The 13,419-nt window shown below is 40.2% G+C and overlaps 1 protein-coding gene across 7 annotated transcripts in view; it reads left to right on the top strand.

The window, feature by feature from the left end:
- The window catches only part of LOC143927185 (olfactory receptor 1E16-like), a 162,470-nt gene that overhangs the window by 129,361 nt on the left and 19,690 nt on the right, over nt 1-13,419 (top strand). For all 7 annotated transcript variants that reach the window (XR_013262246.1, XR_013262251.1, XR_013262245.1 and 4 more), the window contains one exon: nt 2,098-2,145. The gene's annotated coding sequence lies outside the window, so the exon portion shown is untranslated. The remainder of the gene's footprint in view (nt 1-2,097; nt 2,146-13,419) is intronic.

Below are 13,419 nucleotides of genomic sequence, written 5' to 3'. Positions count from 1 at the left end.
TTATTACCCGACTCCTCCTCTCCATGATTATTACTTAACTCCTCTCCATGATTATTACCCAACTCCTCTCCATCATTATTACTTAACTCCTCTCCATCATTATTACCCAACTCCTCTCCATCATTATTACCCGGCTCCTCTTCATGATTATTAGCCGATTCCTCTCCATCATTATTACCCGACTCCTCTCCATCATTATTACCCAGCTCCTCTCCATCATTATTACCCGTCTCCTCTTCATCATTATTACCCAGCTCCTCTCCTTCATTATTACCCGTCTCCTCTTCATCATTACTACCCGACTCCTCTCCATCATTATTACCTGACTCCTCTCCATCATTATTACCCAACTCCTCTCCATCATTATTACCCGTCTCCTCTTCATCATTATTACCTGACTCCTCTCCATCATTATTACCTGACTCCTCTCCGTCATTATTACCCGGCTCCTCTTCATCATTATTAGCCGATTCCTCTCCATCATTATTACCCGTCTCCTCTCCATCATTATTACCTGGCTCCTCTTCATCATTATTAGCCGACTCCTCTTCATCATTATTACTCGACTCCTCTCCATCATTATTACCGGGCTCCTCTTCATTGTTATTACCCGACTTCCTCATCATTATTACCCAGCTCTTCATTATTACCAATCTCTTCCTCATCATTATCACCCAGCTCTTCCTCATCATTATTACCCAGCTCTTCATTACTACCCAGCTCTTCACTGTTACCTATTTCTTACTCATCATTATTACCCAGCTCTTCCTCATTATTATTATTACCCAGCTCTTCCTCATTATTACCCAGCTCTTCCTCATTATTTTTACCCAGCTCTTCCTCTTCATTATTACCCATCTCTTACTCATCTTTATTACCCAGCTTTTCCTCGTTATTACCCAACTCTTCCTCATTATTATTACCCAGCTCCTACTCTTCATTATTACCCAGCTCTTCCTCATCATTATTACCCATCCCTTACTCATGATTATTACCCGCTCTTCCTCATCATTATTACCCAGCTCTTGATTATTACCCATCTCTTACTCATCATTATTACCCAGCTCTTCATTATTACCCAGCTCTTCCTCATTATTAGTACCCATCTCCTGCTCATTATTATTACTCAGCTCTTCATTATTACCCACTTCTTCCTCATCATTATTACCCAGCTCTTCCTCATTATTATTATTATTACCCAGCTCCTGCTCTTCATTATCATCCAGAACATTCTCTCCATCGTTATCTGCCCCACACTTCATCATTATTACCCGATTATTCCTCCATCATCGTTGTTACCCGGTTTCTCATTTATTTTTATTTTTTGCTCTTTCTTGCATTAACACATTCATTACTTTATGAGATAATTCGATCTGCCAGGATGGAGAAATAAAATCAATTGCATCATTTTTATGTGAATGTGAACAGAAGCAATATATATATATATATATATATATATATATATATATATATATATATATATATATATCTTTGTATGTAATATATAATATATATATATTATTATATATAAAGCATTGAAGTATATTAATATAAAAATGTCTGAAATATTTCACTGGTTTTTGCTGAATTTTCAGCTTTATTTGAATGACTTAAGAAAAAAAAAAGGAAAATATATACAGTAATAATATTCCCAATGTCATCCTCCCAGATTACCCCTCCCCCTTGGAGGAAGACTCTGCACCTACATTAAAAAAATAATAAAGTACTGTATATATGTGTTTCCCCGGAGTCATGTGACATCACCTCATTTATTCCAGGACTGGCAGGACCTGAACACTGCAGAGACATGTATCAAGAAATTACTTGATGATACTCTATGTGCTCTTCTCCTGTGCCCCTAGGGGGCTGCTCCTTGATATCTGGGCTCACAGGAAACGCAGCACCATCTAGTGGTGGAGAGGAATTTCTGCGTGGGACAGCACTGGAGATAAGGTGAGTCTTACGGGCAGAGTGGCTTTTTTTTTTTTTTTTTATCTCAAGTTTTCATAAGGAATGTTTATTGATTTTTTACTTTTCTCTGTTATCCCAGAAATAAAGCAATAAACAATATTCCTTCTCTGTTCTATGTTTTTGTAGAAAGCAAAATCGAAACGCCCAGTAGGTGGTGGTGAGAGAAAGATGGAGGTGGGTAATATTATGTTTTTAATTATGATTTTTATTAGGATGGACGGAGAATAATAATAATAATAATAATAATTTGTATTATTATTACCATCATCATAATATACCACCTTCATCATAATAAAAATAATGATAATATAATCTTTATTTTTATTATGATGAAGGTGGCAACTTCTTCTTCTTCCTTCTTCCTTCTTCTTCCTCCTTCCATCTTCTTCCTTCTTCTTCCTTCTTCCTTCTTCCCTCTTCTTCCTTCTTCCCTCTTCTTCCTTCTTCCTTCTTCTTCCTTCTTCCTTCTTCTTCCTTCTCCCATCTTCTTCCTTCTTCCCTCTTCTTCCTTCTTCTTCCTTCTTCCCTCTTCTTCCTTCTTCCCTCTTCTTCCTTCTTCCATCTTCTTCCTTCTTCTTCCTTCTTCCATCTTCTTCCTTCTTCTTCCTTCTTCCATCTTCTTCCTTCTTCTTCCTTCTTCCTTCTTCCATCTTCTTCCTTCTTCCATCTTCTTCTTCTTCTTCTTCTTTCTTCTTTCTTCCATCTTCTTCCTTCTTCCATCTTCTTCTTCTTTCTTCTTTCTTCTTCCTTCTTCCATCTTCTTCCTTCTTCCATCTTCTTCTTCTTTCTTCTTTCTTCTTCCTTCTTCCTTCTTCCCTCTTCTTCCTTCTTCTTCCTTCTTCCTTCTTCCCTCTTCTTCCTTCTTCCCTCTTCTTCCTTCTTCCTTCTTCTTCCTTCTTCCTTCTTCTTCCTTCTTCCTTCTTCTTCCTTCTCCCATCTTCTTCCTTCTTCTTCCTTCTTCCCTCTTCTTCCTTCTTCCATCTTCTTCCTTCTTCTTCCTTCTTCCATCTTCTTCCTTCTTCTTCCTTCTTCCATCTTCTTCTTCTTTCTTCTTTCTTCTTCCTTCTTCTTCCTCCTTCCATCTTCTTCCTTCTTCTTCCTCCTTCCATCTTCTTCCTTCTTCTTCCTTCTTCCTTCTTCCCTCTTCTTCTTCTTATATGATAATATAATCTTTATTTTTATTATGATGAAGGTGGCAACTTCTTCTTCTTCCTTCTTCTTCCTTCTTCCTTCTTCTTCCTCCTTCCATCTTCTTCCTTCTTCTTCCTTCTTCCTTCTTCCCTCTTCTTCCTTCTTCCCTCTTCTTCCTTCTTCCTTCTTCTTCCTTCTTCCTTCTCCCATCTTCTTCCTTCTTCTTCCTTCTTCCCTCTTCTTCCTTCTTCCCTCTTCTTCCTTCTTCCATCTTCTTCCTTCTTCCATCTTCTTCCTTCTTCTTCCTTCTTCCATCTTCTTCCTTCTTCTTCCTTCTTCCTTCTTCCATCTTCTTCCTTCTTCCATCTTCTTCTTCTTCTTCTTCTTTCTTCTTTCTTCCATCTTCTTCCTTCTTCCATCTTCTTCTTCTTTCTTCTTTCTTCTTCCTTCTTCCATCTTCTTCCTTCTTCCATCTTCTTCTTCTTCTTCTTTCTTCTTTCTTCTTCCTTCTTCCTTCTTCCCTCTTCTTCCTTCTTCTTCCTTCTTCCTTCTTCCCTCTTCTTCCTTCTTCCCTCTTCTTCCTTCTTCCTTCTTCCTTCTTCTTCCTTCTTCCTTCTTCTTCCTTCTCCCATCTTCTTCCTTCTTCTTCCTTCTTCCCTCTTCTTCCTTCTTCCATCTTCTTCCTTCTTCTTCCTTCTTCCATCTTCTTCCTTCTTCTTCCTTCTTCCATCTTCTTCTTCTTTCTTCTTTCTTCTTCCTTCTTCTTCCTCCTTCCATCTTCTTCCTTCTTCTTCCTCCTTCCATCTTCTTCCTTCTTCTTCCTTCTTCCTTCTTCCCTCTTCTTCTTCTTATATGATAATATAATCTTTATTTTTATTATGATGAAGGTGGCAACTTCTTCTTCTTCCTTCTTCTTCCTTCTTCCTTCTTCTTCCTCCTTCCATCTTCTTCCTTCTTCTTCCTTCTTCCTTCTTCCCTCTTCTTCCTTCTTCCCTCTTCTTCCTTCTTCCTTCTTCTTCCTTCTTCCTTCTTCCTTCTTCTTCCTTCTCCCATCTTCTTCCTTCTTCTTCCTTCTTCCCTCTTCTTCCTTCTTCCATCTTCTTCCTTCTTCTTCCTTCTTCCATCTTCTTCCTTCTTCTTCCTTCTTCCATCTTCTTCCTTCTTCTTCCTTCTTCCTTCTTCCATCTTCTTCCTTCTTCCATCTTCTTCTTCTTCTTCTTCTTTCTTCTTTCTTCCATCTTCTTCCTTCTTCCATCTTCTTCTTCTTTCTTCTTTCTTCTTCCTTCTTCCATCTTCTTCCTTCTTCCATCTTCTTCTTCTTCTTCTTCTTCTTCTTCTTTCTTCTTTCTTCTTCCTTCTTCCTTCTTCCCTCTTCTTCCTTCTTCCATCTTCTTCCTTCTTTTTCCTTCTTCCATCTTCTTCCTTCTTCTTCCTTCTTCCTTCTTCCCTCTTCTTCCTTCTTCCTTCTTCCATCTTCTTCCTTCTTCCATCTTCTTCTTCTTCTTCTTCTTTCTTCTTTCTTCTTCCTTCTTTCTTCTTCTTATTCCTTCTTCCTTCTTTTTCTTCCTTCTTTCTTCTTCTTCTTCTTCTTCCTTCTTTCTTCTTCTTCCTTCTTTTTCTTCCTTCTTTCTTCTTCTTCTTCCTTCTTTCTTCTTTTTCTTCCTTCTTTTTTCTTCTTCTTCCTTCTTCCTTCTTTTTCTTCCTTCTTTCTTCTTCTTCTTCCTTCTTTCTTCTTCCTTCTTTTTTCTTCTTCTTCCTTCTTCCTTCTTTTTCTTCCTTCTTTCTTCTTCTTCTTCCTTCTTCCTTCTTCCATCTTCTTCTTTCTTCTTCTTCTTCTTCTTCTTCTTCTTCTTCTTCTTTCTTCTTCTTCTTCTTCTTTCTTCTTTGTCTCCTTTTTCTTCCTTCTTCTTCCTTTTTCTTCCTTCTTTCTTTTTCTTCCTTCTTCCTTTTTTTCTTCCCTCTTCTTCTTCTCTCTCCTTCTTCCATCATTAATAATAATTAGTATTAATAGTATCATGATTTATATTATTACTACATATTATGTCTCCATCACATCATTATAATAATAATTATTACAGTAATATTAGCATTATTATTATTATTATTACTATATATTATATGTCTCCATCACATTATTTATAATAATTATTATAGTAGTAATAGTAGTATCATCATCATTATTATTATTACATATATTTAACCCTTTCATGACTAAGCCTATTTTTGGCATTTGGTGTTTACAAGTTAAAATTCATATTTTTTTGCTAGAAAATTACTTGGAACCCCCAAACATTATATATATTTTTTAAGCAGAGACTCTTGAGAATAAAACGGCAATCGTTGCAATATTTTATGTCACACGGTATTTGCGCAGCGGTGTTTTAAACGCAACTTTTTTTTGCATAATGTGAAAGATAATGTTACGCCGAGTAAATAGATACCAAACATGTCACACTTTATAATTGCACACACTCGTGGATTGACGACAAAGTACGGTACCTAAAAATCTCAATAGGCGACGCTTTAAAATTTTTTTACGGTTACCAGGTTTGCGTTACAGAGGAGGTCTAGTGCTAGAATTATTGCTCTCACTCTGATGATCTCGGCGATACCTCACATGTGTGATTTGAAAACCATTTACATATGCGGGCGCGACTTTCGTATGCGTTTTCTCTGCTTCGCGAGCTCGCGGGGACGGCGGGCGCTTGAAATTTTTTTTTATTTATATTAAAATGACTAAATTGTTTTTAAAAAAAAATAATAATTTGATCACTTTTATTGCTGTCAAAAGGAATGTAAACATCCCTTGTGACAGTAATAGGTTTTGACAGGTACTCTTTATGGAGGGATCGGGGGTCTAAAAGATCACCGAAAACGGCGATTCTGAATACCGCATATTATTTTAAAACCGGCGCCATTGGCGCCACGTCGCTTCCGTGTTTACGATGAGGAGACTGGAACGAAGCCGATTACGGCTTCGTTCCAGTTCCTCCCCAACAGCCGGAGGCTTTTAGCCGCTTCGGTTGTTATGGCTGGATAGCCAATCGCATGCTGAAAAAAACGGTACCGGGATGATGCCTACAGGTGCGGGCATCATCCCGGTATACCCCCCGGAAGCCGAGTACGCACATCTGCGTACGCTCGGCGGGAAGGGGATAAGCATTATACATTTCCATCTAATTATTATAGTAATAATAGTAATTGTAATAATAGTAATGCCGCATACACACGATCAGACATTCTGACAACAAAATCCCAAATTTATTTCTGACGGATGTTGGGCTCAAACTCGTCTTGCATACACGCGGTTACACAAATGTTGTCGGAAATTCCGACCGTCAAGAACGCGGTGACGTACAACACGTACGTCGAGACGAGAAAAATAAAGATCAATAGCCGGTGCGGCTCTTCTGCTTGATTCCGAGCAATGCGTGGACTTTTGTGTGTTGGAATTGTCTACACACGATCGGAATTAACGGATTTTGTTGTCGGAATATTTGAGAACCAGATCTCAAATTTTGTTTTTGGGAAATTCCGACAAAAAAATTCCGATGGAGCCTACACACGGTCGGAAATTTCCGACAACAAGCTCAAATCGAACATTTGTTGACGGAAATTATGACCGTGTGTACGCGGCATAATAGTAGCATCATCATTATTATTATTATTATTATTATTATTAGCATTTTTATTATTATTATTATTATTATTATTATTATTAGCATTTTTATTATTATTATTATTATTATTATTAGAATTTTTTATTACATGTTCCCATCAGATTAAAGGATGTGTTCAGTTTTAGGAATAACTGGTTGGAAAAATTTGTTTACAAAAAATTCTTTATAGAAGTCCTATTTTCCAATTGTACTTGATAATTTTAGCTTTTTCTTTCTAAAGGAACACAAAGAGGAAACAATTCTAAGACATTGTTGAAAGTTTTGATTTATTGTCTCTCATCTGGTCCTGTAGGAAATGATAAGGCGGGTTCTTAATATATTGTAGGTCAGGACGGGGAAGGTGGTGAATTTTTGGCATTGTGTCGGAGGGAGGTGCATTCACTACAATGGTTTATCTTTCAGTTTTTTTTTTAGGGTAAAAAATATATTTTACTGATTTGTTGAAGGTATATCTTCCTGTTATGCCGTGTACACACGACCGGACTAGGTCCAACGGAATCAGTCTGTCGGACAATCCGATCGTGTGTGGGCTAATCCGATCGTTTTTCATCTAAAAAAAATCAGACGGACCTAGAAATAGAACCTGTTTCAAATCTGTCCGACGAACTCAATTCCTATCGGGAAAATCGTTTGTCTGTGTGCTGGTCCGACGGACCAAATACAATGCAAGGGAAGCTATTGGCTACTGGCTATTGAACTTCCTTTTTTTAGTCCCGTCTTACGTCATCACGTTGTGTTCAAAACGAACGGAGTGTGTGGCCAAGTCCGTTCATTCAGAAAGTCCGTTGGAACTCTGCCGAAAGTCCGCCAGGAAGACCGTTGGACCTAGTCTGCCGGAAAGCCCGGTCGTGTGTATGCGGCATCACAGATAGTTCCATCTTCCTTCATCTTCTTTCTTCTTTCTTCTTTCTTCTCTCTTCTTTCTTCTTCTTTCTTCTTTCTTCTTTCTTCTTTCTTCTCTCTTCTTTCTTCTTTCTTCTTCTTCCTTCTTCTCTCTTCTTCTTCCTTATTCTCTCTTCTCTCTTCTCTCTTCTCTCTTCTCTCTTCTCTCTTCTCTCTTCTTTCTTCTTTCTTCCTTCTTCTTTCTTCTTCTTTCTTCTTCTCTCTTCTCTCTTCTCTCTTCCTTCTTGTTTCTTCTTCTTTCTTCTTTCTTCTTTCTTCTATCTTCTTTCTTCTTTCTTCTCTCTTCTCTCTTCTTTCTTCTTCTTCCTTCTTCTCTCTTCTCTCTTCTCTCTTCTCTCTTCTTTCTTCTTTCTTCTTTCTTCTTCTTCCTTCTTCTCTCTTCTTCTTCCTTCTTCTCTCTTCTCTCTTCTTTCTTCTTTCTTCTCTCTTCTCTCTTCTTTCTTCTTTCTTCTTCTTTCTTCTTTTTTCTTCTTCTCTCTTCTCTCTTCTTTCTTCTTTCTTCTCTCTTCTCTCTTCTTTCTTCTTTCTTCTTTCTTCTCTCTTCTCTCTTCTCTCTTCTTTCTTCTTTCTTCTTTCTTCTTCTTTCTTCTCTCTTCTCTCTTCTTTCTTCTTTCTTCTTTCTTCTTCTTTCTTCTTTCTTCTTTCTTCCTTCTTCTTTCTTCTTCTTTCTTCTCTCTTCTCTCTTCTCTCTTCTTTCTTCTCTCTTCTTTCTTCTTTCTTCTTCTTTCTTCTCTCTTCTTTCTTCCTTCTTCCTTCTTCTTTCTTCTTTCTTCTCTCTTCTTTCTTCTCTCTTCTTTCTTCTCTCTTCTTTCTTCTCTCTTCTTTCTTCTTCCTTCTTCTTCCTTTTTTTTCCTTCTTCCTTTTTCTTCCTTCTTCTCTTTCTTCTTCTTCCATCATTAAGGCTGGGTTCACACTGCTGCGGGGGGAGATCCGGATGTGATTCGCACCGCAAATCACATCCGATCTCCGTAGCGCTGCGAGTTCAGCCATACAGATAGTATACAGATAGTATGGCTGAACTCGCAGCGGTCCCGCAGCAAACTCGCACGGGACCCTTTTTTTCGTCCGCAACAGAATCGGATCGCATGGGTGTTCACACCATGCGATCCGATTCTTGTGCGAGTCGGCAGATCGCACTGCGATATGCAATCGGATCTGGAGGTGTCATTAACATATCATTGACACTCCCAGCCGTTCGCATAGGGCAGTGTGAACTGCCGGCGGGAGTCGTGCGATGCGAGAAAACGCCGCGGATTCGCGGCGTTCCCGCATCGCAGCGGTGTGAACCCGGCCTAATAATAATTAGTATTAATAGTATCATGATTTGTATTATTACTACATATTATGTCTCCATCACATTATTATAATAATAATTATTACAGTAATAGTAGCATTATTATTATTATTACTATATATTATATGTCTCCATCACATTATTTATAATAATTATTATAGTAGTAATATTAGTAATAATAGTAATGCCGCATACACACGATCAGACATTCTGACAACAAAATCCCGAATTTATTTCTGATGGATGTTGGGCTCAAACTCGTCTTGCATACACGCGGTTACACAAATGTTGTCGGAAATTCCGACCGTCAAGAACGCGGTGACGTACAACACTTACGACGAGCCAAGAAAAATAAAGATTAATAGCCGGTGCGGCTCTTCTGCTTGATTCCGAGCAATTCGTTTATTTAAGCATAAACTACAGTGTGACTGATTAAAAGAGGTGATGAACATATTTAAAATTAAGTGTTGGCCACCAACTTGGGAGAGAAGAGAGGCCATGGAACATCAATGGGATATTTAGGAACATAGATTGTTGTAATGTCCAGAAGGCTAGAAATGGGGGTGCAGGGTCAAGTGGAAAGAGGGGAAATGGGGTCAGAGGGAAGGAGATGTTTACAGTCTGATCAGGAAGAAAGACGTTACTAATGGAAACGTTTGAAAACGTGGATTAGGACAAGAAAAGAATGTGACTGTAGATTTAAGGGAAAGCTTTGATATTTTTGCAAAAAAGTAAATGAATGCTATATTGGTGCATAGGGGAGCTGGAATTTATAAAAAAAAATAAAGTGTACAAAGGTGAACTTACCCTTTAAAGAGATTTCTACAGACAGAAAAAATAGGTTGCTAACCAACCTTAATGGACTTGACCAGGGGATTCCCAGAGCACTGTGGGTTACCCTGCAGTTACCTCCCTTCAGCTAAAAGCATGGTACATTGTTTACACTGATAATCAGGGCACTAACTATCAGTGCCCTGATTATCAGTGCAGCCCCATCAGTGCCAACCAGTGCCCATCAATGCTGCCTCATCATTGCCCATCAGTGCAGTGTCACCAGTGCCCATTAGTGCAGCCTCATCCATGCCCATCATTGCTGTCATATCAGCGCACGTCAGTGTGTTGCTATGGCCATTTGTATTGTCTTGATAGCAATAATATAGAGTTAGGTTTAGTAAGAGCATATGTATACAGAGCCTCTTCCCCTTCCAGTGATATGTAAATAAACCAGTTGGATAGGTTTTGGAGCAGAGGAAGTTGGTGGGAGGGGCTTGGGGTCTTTTGAAAGAAACATGTGTTGGGACAAGAGATTGTGTTTGGAAGGACGATGGAGTAACACATGGCTGCCGGAAGCTGGATAACTTTGGAGACATTTTAAGTTGGACTGAGCAAGGAACCATGAAGGACATTACATCTTGACCCCAAAGTTGAGTAACTGTTTAGTTTACTTAATACGTACATAATGTACATGCCTATATTTGTAGGCATATTTTGTAAGCTATGAATTGTGTTGCATTGTGTATCCTACAGTTGGGCGGCACAGTGGTGTAGTGGTTAGCACTCTCACCAAGCAGTAAAAAGGGTTGCTGGTTCAAATCCCAACCACGACACTACCTGCCTGGAGTTTGCATGTTCTCCCTGTGCCTGCGTGGGTTTCCTCTGGGTACTCCGGTTTCCTCCCTCACTCCAAAGACATGCAGGTAGGTCAATTGGCTTCTGTACAAAATTGGCCCTAGTATATGAATGGGGACCTTGGATTGTGGGCTCGTTGAGGGTAGGGACTGATGTGAGTGTGCAATGTACAGGGATAGGGACTATTGTAGACACTCACTCAGGTTGAACTGGATGGACTGGTGTCTTTATTCAACCTTGCTAACTATGTAACTATGTAACAGTTGTATGTGCAGCTTTTCCTGTTTAGTAAAGCATTGCTACACTACAGAAGTCTAAGCTTCCTTGGTTTTATTGCGAAAACTTTAATAGATAGACGCAAAGTATAACATTGGGGGCTCGCCCGGGATTTGTCTCAACTGAAGCAGACTCATTTTCTGTGGTGTGTAGGGATGAGCCGAACACCCCCCGGTTCGGTTCGCACCAGAACTTGCGAACGACCCCCGCGTTCGGTACGAACGTTAGAACCCCATTGAAGTCTATGGGACTCGAACGTTCGAATTGGAAAGTGCTCATTTTAACGGCTAATATGCAAGATAGTGTCCTAAAAAGGGTTTGGCGACCTGCCTCCTGCCTCAGGTGACATGGGTCACTGCAAAAAAAAGTTTTAAAAACTACCGTTTTGGCGGGAGCACTGATTTTAATGACGATTAAAGTGAAAAAAAAAAAGTGAAATATTCCTTTAAATATGGTGCCTGGGGGGTGTCTATAGTATGCCTGTGAAGTGCCACGTGTTTCCCGTGTTTAGAACAGTCCCTGCACAAAATGACATTAAACGGAAATAACACCATTTAAAACTGCTTGCGGTTTTAATGTTATATCTGGTTCCTGCAATATGGTTGAAAATCATTGAGAAACATGGCATGGGTAGCCCTCCCTGCCCATTACCAGCCTATTTGGGTCTTGTACGCATATTAAGGGGAACCCCGTACCCATATTAAAAAAAGGAAATGCGTGTGGCCCCCAGGCCCTATATACTCAGAACAGCAGTATACAGGCGGTGCAAACAAGACAGGGACTGTGTAGGTTTGTTGTGTTAAGTTGAATCTGTTTGTCATTTTCAACCGGTACATTTTTAAAGTGTAGCTCCAGTCAAAAAAACTATCTTTAAGCTTTTTGGAAAACATAGGGAAGGGTTATCACCCCTGTATAATTTGTTTTGTCGTCCATCTTTTTTCATCTCACTTGCTGCTGTCTCCTTGCGTTTGCAAGTAGGAGATGTTTGTAAGTTGGATGTTTGAAAGTAGAGGCCTGCCCTATATTATAGCGGTATGTACTGGGTACAGAGCACGCAGACAGGACGCACTCCTAACACTACTGACTGCAAGCTCTATTATTAACCACTTGTTAGCCCAATGTTTGCATAAAGTGAAAGATGAAGTTATGCTGAGTAAATAGATATCAAACATGTCACTCTTCAAAATTGCACATGCCCGTGGAATGGCGCCAAACATCGCTACTTTAAAAATCCCCATAGGCGACGCTTTAAATATTTTTTTACTGGTTACATGTTTTGAGTTGCAGAGGAGGTCTAGGACTAGAATTATTGCTCTCGCTCTAACATTCTCGGCGATACCTCACATGTGTGGCACATGCGAGCACATGGGGACATGGGCGCTTTAATTTTTATTTTATTTTTTTATTGTTCATTTTACTTTATTTATTTTAGTTTGACATTTTTTTTCCCAAAAATATATTTTTGATCACTTTTATTCCTATTACAAGAAATGTAAACATCCCTTGTAATAGGAATATGGGGTGACAGGTCCTCTTTACAGTGAAATCTGGGGGGTCAATATGACCCCACATCTCACCTCTAGGCTGGGAAGCCTGAAATAAAAAATAAAAAAAAGATTCTGGCTTTGATCGTACTGGCGAGTTGGTAGAAGCACCGGAGGGCGGTGAGGGGTGGGGGGCGTCTATGGCTGGGTATTTCAGGGTATCACCGAGTATGGCTGGGTATCTCTGAGTATGGCTGGGTATGGCAATTTATGGCAGGGTATTACAGAGTATTGGTGGGGTATTGGCGGGGTACTACAGAGTAATAGCAGGGTACTGCACTGCAGGGTAATGGCAGGGTACTGCACTGCAGAGTAATGGCAGGGTACTGCACTGCAGAGTAATGGCAGGGTACTGCACTGCAGAGTAATGGCGGGGTACTGCACTGCAGAGTAATGGCGGGGTACTGCAGAGTAATGGCGGGGTACTGCACTGCAGAGTAATGGCAGGGTACTGCACTGCAGAGTAATGGCGGGGTACTGCACTGCAGAGTAATGGCGGGGTACTGCAGAGTAATGGCGGGGTACTGCAGAGTAATGGCAGGGTACTGCAGAGTATGCACTGGTATTGCAGAGTATTGGCAGGGAATTGAGGGGTTAAATTCGGTGAGCAGCGATGTGGGCACTGCAGATGCAGCCCACATCGCTGCTGACACCGATCTCTTTCCCCTCCGCTGTACCGATCGGTACAGAAAGGGGAGGTAGGAACAGGCGTCATAACATGACGCCGGTTTGTTTCCAAGTGATCACTCCGTCATTTGACGGAGCAATCACGTGGTAAACGGCCGCTATGAGCGGCCGTTTACCGTGATGCGCCGGGTCCTACGGACCCGGCGGTCACGGATGCTCTCGAGTGCGCACACCTCGGGGCACGCGAGAGCAGAATTCTGGGAGGCCGTTAATTAACGGCCTCTCTGAGTTAAACAATCGCCCTGAAGCCGTTAATCGGCAATGGGCAGTTGTTAAGTGGTTAAAGCTAGATCACTAGCTATAT

This window comes from Lithobates pipiens, unplaced genomic scaffold (genome assembly GCF_037356315.1).
Source record: "Lithobates pipiens isolate NorthernLeopardFrog02 unplaced genomic scaffold, aLitPip1_a1.2 Scaffold_23, whole genome shotgun sequence".
Lineage (NCBI taxonomy): Eukaryota > Metazoa > Chordata > Amphibia > Anura > Ranidae > Lithobates > Lithobates pipiens.
This window is presented reverse-complemented; position numbering and strand designations above follow the sequence as displayed.